Here is a 7503-nt window from a genome sequence, read left to right as displayed (position 1 = left end):
ATAGACAATCAGAAACCAAGGAAGAACAAGTAGATATATGGCTCAAGTCACAACAGTGACTACACCAGGCCAAGGACCTCCCCACACGCTTCAACCACAAGTCACAAGATGGGAAACCGTCGAACTCTAGGTCAGAAAACCCTAGCCACACCGACTGCCACCAAACCGTCTATTCAGCTCACAACCCACTGAAACTCACAAATCTCACAAGCACTTCACAAGTTCCCACTTCTCTCACACCAAACACCGTCAGATTCCAACCCTAGGTCAGAACCAACCATACACTCTAAAGGAAACCGAGAAAGTCTCCTGACTCAAGATCTACACCGATAGATCCTACTAAAACAAGGATTAACCGGAGAAAACTGAAGATCCGAGAAGTTCATCGGCGAAATCGCCTGAGAAGTGTAGAGAGAGAACGAAGAGAGAAGGCAGAGAGAATTGTCGATGAGAGAGAGAAAGATCTAGAATAGAGGAGCGAAAGTGAGGCGTCTCTCACTTAACATCACACAGCCAACAAACCCTGGATCCTACGGCTCCAGTTCATGATCTGGGTGAAGCATACCACGAGGCAGACATCGGTGTGGTCAAGGTAAGTAATGGGTCAAGCCATGTTGGGCTTCCCATACACAGAATTGGGCTACATCATCTAATTAATTGGGGCCAGCCCAATACACTAAATGCATAAGTCCAAAACCAAAAGGAGAGCACAAATATTCAACAATTATATCAATACCAAGTTTTTTTTTAGCTACTTTCCTCTTCTCCATTGCACTTTATTGGATCATATATATGTTGTCTTATTGTCGTTACTAAGTTACACTATTGTAGAAATGGATGACCTGGAATAATTTTTTTAATAGTAATTTAGTTTTCACGTAAAATAACATAATGGATGATGATGCAAGGAGATAATAATTTCGTCTCATAATGCCAATTTTGGCTAGCTGGACTTTTGATCGTCGGCTATTTTCCTTGAAATTGTAGTGCTATAGAATTCGAATGTCTTCATCCCACAATAAGAGTTACGTTTTGTCATTTCAATTCGTCACACAATAGGAATCACATTTCATTTTTACTATAAATGATGAGTAGATGGTATATGCTTAACACGTATCGAGGAAACTGACAAGGATTAGCCAGATAAAGGGTCCGTTCGCGGAAGATTTCTGTCAAGCAACCTAGGGTTTTTGCTGCAAAGAGAGTTTGGTAGCGATAAAACAAAATGTGCATAAAAAGAGAGCAAGATAAAAGGAATTTCTGATATTGTTGATTGATTAAAATGAAGGTCTCCTACACATATTTATAATATGTGGGATACAATAATATGTTACCAAATTATAGTAAATCAAATAGGGAAATTGGTCTGAAAAATCATGAACTTTCACAAAAATTTAGTATTTCCCACAACCTTTAAAAGTGGTCTTAAAATCACCAACTTTTCAAATTGTGCGGATTTTCCTCACTAAAGTTTTCGGCATAAATTTTGCCTACATAGAATGCCGATACTAATTATAGAACATCCATATCATCATCAGTTTCATCTTCCCTACAAGATGGAATGTAGCTCCGATTATTATACATAGGTTTCTTTGGCATTCAACATAGACAAAATTTATGCTGAAAACTTAGTGTAGGAAATCCACACAATTTGAAAAGTTGATGATTTTTAAGACCACTTTTAAATGTTGTGGGAAATACCAAATTTTTGAAAAAGTTCACAATTTTTCTGACTAATTTCCCAATCAAATATAATAATATCTTAAGCAAAAGATATGGTGAATCAATAAATTATGGAAAAGCTATGATAATTCAATAGTACTAAATAAATAATAAGATATTGGGAATATTTATGTACCCGTATCAACTCCCACACAATTGAAATCCACCATGTCCTCAACGTGAAAACCAAGAAGCAAGAAGACATCCCGGCTCCAAAATTCGACTATCAAGAAATACATCATGAAACTTCGTATGCTCATCAATCTTCATCCTCTGACCACTACAAAATAAAATTACATCTCCAAATCCATATTTCTTGTGCTCGAGTTTCGCACTTAGACAACTCATCAACCTCTTAACCACACCCAAAATGGCAACATTCGTGGGGGCAATAGACGCATTTGAAATTTGATTTTAGCAATTGTGTTGCCATTCCAAATCCCATTGCTCGCAGCTCGACAATTCCAATCAGCTTTGCAGTGACTGATTTGGCAGATAATTGCTTAGCCATTTCCTATAGATTGCATTTTGCATTGGTAGCACCTATGATGGTCATCCAAGATAACTCCTCCCAGAGACCTTGAGCAAAGTGGCATTTTCCTCTTCCTTTCCCTCATTAGAATATCATTCATGAATTAGTTGGTGAACAACACTTGTAAAAGGGAATATCAGTGCTCTTGCCCTCTCCAATATTGTTCCTATGCTTTTGTTAAAAGTAGAAAAGAGATAAGGGGTTAACAGATTGCTCTGTAACAGCTTGGGGGGCGTAATTTTTGACAATCCATGAGTGTTCTACAGAGTTATAGACGATATCATATACTATCAGTGGATGTATAGCAGCTTGAGTACTCAGCGAAATGGATTATCTCTTAACATCAAGTTGTCCCTTATATAGATTGCATTTTATTACTATTCTCGGGGTACTATTTTCATCTTTTAAAAATAATTGTTTTTGAAATGACACGATTTTTAATGTGTAATTGATAAAGTAAGAGTGAAACAAAAAAATGATTGAAGTATCATTAGTAGAGAATGACTCTCACTTCATTAAAGAGAATTATTTTTTAAATAGAAAAATTATAATTTTAAGGAACATGCCAAAATGAAAATGATTACTCTCTCTGTCCCACTGTAGTAAAGATAATTTTTTTGGGCACGAGTTTTTAAAAAATGTATAAAGTGAGTTAAATAGAGAGAAAATAAAGTAGGAAATCTAATGAAGTAGTAATATGAAGAGAGAAGAAATAAGAGATAGGATATTGTGTTATTTTTTGCTAGAAAAAAAATGACTCAACTACAATGGGACAATCCAAAGAGGAATACAACTCAGCTATAGAGTTACGAAGGGAGTACTCCACTATTTTTAAAAGATAGATGTAGTAATATAAACTCTCACCGTCCTAGTGCAAGAGATTGATTTCCCATTTTTTTTATTTGTCCTACTATAAGTGATCGATTTCCATTTTTAAATAAAAACAAAACATGTCTCTCTTATTTTATTTTCTTTCATACTTTAGTACTCTCTCTTTATCTCTCCTACTTTATTATTTTCACTTTAACTTAATTCATACTACTACATCTGTCCTGGAAAAATAGAAATTTTTGAAATGCCACGGATTTTAATGCACAATTGGTAAAGTTAAAGAGATGAATTGGTAAATAAGAGAGAAAGAGAGAAAATGGGTAAACTAAGAGAGAAGAAGAGATAAAAAAAGTGAAAGTAGTATTAGTGAATTATGGAGTTTACGTTCTAAAATAGAAAATTTTGAATGTTTCTATTTTTAAGGGACGATCCAAAATGAAAATAGTTTCTATTTATAAGGAACGAAGATAGTATTATTTTATTAAATCTCATGTCCAAAACAATCTATCATTTATAGCAGAACGAAGGAAGTATATTGACATAAGTTAAATTGCATGCCTCAACGTGGACCGCCATTGGCTATAGCCCAAGCTCTTCACAAAGGAAGGAAGGATACATGGGCGGTGTCTAGGGATGTCAGTGTAGCCCACAACCCGTGGGCTGCCCGAATAACCCGCCAGATTTATAGGGTTAGGGCTGAAAATTTATAGCCCGATAAAATTAAAACCCGATTAACCCGAACCCGATTGGCCAGACCCGAAAACCCGATAAAATTTCTATTATTCTATTTTTTTACTCCTAATTCGACACTCCATTGATTAATTTTATAATATAGATAACTAAAAAATAACTCCCAATTTTATAGTATAAAATATACAAATTATATATTGAATGATTATTAATATAATAGTTGATAAATAAATTATAAACTTCAAATTCACTAAAAAAATATTTAAATTTCTAAAACATGCATTAAGATTTCACGAAATATCTCAAATATTAGTATTAGATCATGTTTATGATTGAGTTTAAGGATATATCTCAAATTTATCATAATTAAATATTTTACATTTTATGAATATAACTAATTTTCATCATTATGTATTGGATTAATCGCATGTTAATCTTATCGGTAGCAACCCGATTAATCCGTTGGGCTAGCCCGAAACCAGAGCTTTTAAGGTTAGGGTTGAACTTTTATAACCCGAAAGAAATCGCAACCCGTTTAGCCGCACCCGATTGACCCTCAACCCGAGTAGGGTTGGCCCGAAACCCGACGGGCCGACCCGATTGACATCTCTAGTGGTGTCTGTAGTGCACGGGAAGGGTCAGGAAAGCCTCCAGTTTCTTTTTAGTTTCTCCTACAAAGTTATGTTATATTTAAGAGTATAGTACTATTTTGGTCCTAAACATACAACTGATTTACGATTTTGGTCCAGAACATTCACTTTTTGATAATCGAATCCAAACATATGAAAACTCCATCATTTTGGTTCTTTTTAGACGGTTCTGTCAAATCCTGATGGTCAACCATCAATTAGCAAAAATTTGACCCGATTATCCGATTTTCATTACTGTAGCTAATTTTGATTTTTTTTATATTTTTCGAACTACATGTAAATGTTAAATAAAATAAATGGACAACAATTTACAAGACAAAGTAGTCCTTTATATTCATTATCTAGTTCCAATTGGTCCCGAACATTTAACCACATCTAGTGCAAACTTACAGCCATAAAATTTTCTAGTGGCAAGTTAACAATTATGTGATTGCTTCTTTGTCGACAATGAGACAATAATCTATGTCAATAAACTGAAATCAAATTCAAGCAATAAATGAAAAATAAATTACAAGACAAAATAGTCCTTCATATTCATTTTCTACTTCAAATTGGTCCTGAACATTTAACCACACCCAGTGCCGAATTATATCCAAAAAAAATGTTGTCATAGACACTATATCAACCCTAACACCATCAAAATCCAAAAACCAGTGAAACCAAGTATTCAATGTCGTCTTCAACTTCCGGAATCAGAGAAGAATGGACTTCCGCGTGAGAACTAGGGTTAGAAGTACCCAGAAACCCCGACGCCGCCGACGGGCCTTGTTCCTTTTGCTTCAAAGAATTGTTCTTTTCAGAACTACCACTAGCAGGAGGACCTTCTTTGGCTTCACTTTTAGGCGGATGTGTGGACTTCCTCTTCCTCGCATATGCGGCTTTCACGTCGACGAGAGCGTCGCTAGAACGAAAGTTTGGGTACAGCGACTTCCAACTCATGGAAACCAACACAATAGTCGGTTGGAATCAGAATTAGGATTTCTTAGGAGAGTGACAAGAGAGAAGAGAGAGTTTGACCGTTTAGTTTTTTTCTAAAATGAAAAGTTAATAGACAATTTAAGTGAATTTAGGAGATTTTTTTATTCAAATTCAAATATAAAAAATTGAGTTATTTAGCAAAGTAATTAGCTTAATATTAACCTACTAATAATCTCATATTAAGTCTAATCAAGTCAAATTTGGACTAATTGACGGTTGACCGTCAGGAATTGACGGAAACTGTAAAAAAAGACATATTCGACAGTGTTTTCATATGTTTTGGATTCGATTTTCAAAAAGTGAATGTTTTGGACCAAAATCGTAAATCGACCATATGTTTAGGACCAAAATAGTACTTAACTCTATATTTAAAAAAAAATCTCTTTCACATCAATATTTAAAATTATATTCTCTTTTCATTTAACATACAAAATACATCATCTAAAATCATGTCTATTCCTTTAGGCCATCCACATCCTTGTCTCAATACCATCTCATCTCTTCACTATTCATGGGCCCCACTGCACTTTTTACCCCATCTCTTAACTAAGAGACATCACCTGCAACCCTCCATCTCTTAACCATCTCATCCCTTAACTATTCATTTAATTTCATTTTTTATTTTTATTTCCAACAAATTCAATTAATAAAAACACACTTCATTAAATAAAAGAAAATTACAATTTAAAATCCTAAAAAAATATAAAAAAAATACATAATTAAAATCTTAAAAAAATAAAAAAAGACATAATTTAAAATACTAGAAATTAAAAATTACAAAATTAAATTATAAAACTACTCCGCCGGCGAATCATCCCCCGAAGGCGATGGCGGTGCACCCGTTTGAGGCGGAATACCAAGTTGATATTGGTCAGGCGTCATGCGGGAAGTGTCAGCCATTGTGGCGGTGAAGTACATGGACATTAGGGAGGTCAGCGGCCCTTGGGAGCCCGCCTGGCTTGATTCGCCTCGGCCCCTCCTTGCACGAGCTCTAGCCGCCTTCGCCGCCTTGTTCCCTTGCGGCCGACGTCGTGTACCGGAGGAGCTCCTTGCATCGGATGTCGGGAACTCAACCTCTTGTAAGGCGTTGCCTTCCCCGCCCTCACTAGACGAGTATTGGTCACTCGTCGTGTGCTTCGTGCGTTTCGAGCTTGAGCCCCTGCTGGACAGGACACGGCCAGCCCACCTATCAAGCTCTTTAATCGACTGCCAAACATCTGCATGATTAAAATCTTTTTTGGTGTCGGATTTAAAGACTCGCAAAGCCGCTCTCAGAATGTCGGCTCCACTGGCTTCGCTTTGGTAATTCTCCGCTTCATGCTTGTAGATCCCACAAAATAGTTTGATATCTTTGTCGGTTCGCTCAAATGACTGCGAAGCATCTTCATGTTGCGGCGGAAGGTCCCCTTCGGCTTTTTTATTGTTATATACGTCGGTGACCTTATCCCAAAAACACTTGTAGGTTTGTTGATTCCCGACGATGGGATCGTACGACGTGTTGATCCAAGCGTCGAACAGAGCTATCGTCTCCGCGGAGCTGTATGGATGACGGCATAGGTCCTCTGTTGGCTCATCCTCCTCCTCTTCCTCCTCATTTCCGGATCCGCGACTGGCGGAGCTTCCACTGCCTCGTCCTCCTCTTCTGTTGGCCTTCTAGCTCCGGTCGGAAGGTTTTCCGTAGTGTGTTCCTCCGGAATATTCTCCCTAATTTGGGATAATCCCTGCGTTTGCCCGTACCTCGGGGTGGAGGGACGATAGTATGCATCAACTGGAAAAGATGGTATTTGGTACGCCTGCGTCGACGAGCCTTGAGTGCCCGCCGACGAACCGGAACCGGAAGCACCCAAAACATTGTACATGCCCCCCAGTCGACAAACGCGTTCAAGTTGAAGCCGCCCTCGCCGCCGGAGTTTCCGTCACCGGACATTTTTGCAGAAATTGGAGAGGAAAGAGAGATGATATGATAGTGATGAGAAGAAAAAAAAGATGAGAGATAGTGTGTTTGTGTGTAAAATGAAAGAGGTAATGGGAGTATTTATAGAATAAAAAAAAGAAAAAAAAATATTTTTTTACCTTTTAAAAATTTTAATTTTTTAAATT

The sequence above is a fragment of the Salvia splendens genome, chromosome 5 (genome assembly GCF_004379255.2).
Source record: "Salvia splendens isolate huo1 chromosome 5, SspV2, whole genome shotgun sequence".
NCBI classification, from domain to species: domain Eukaryota; kingdom Viridiplantae; phylum Streptophyta; class Magnoliopsida; order Lamiales; family Lamiaceae; genus Salvia; species Salvia splendens.
Note: the sequence above shows the minus strand (reverse complement) of the source record.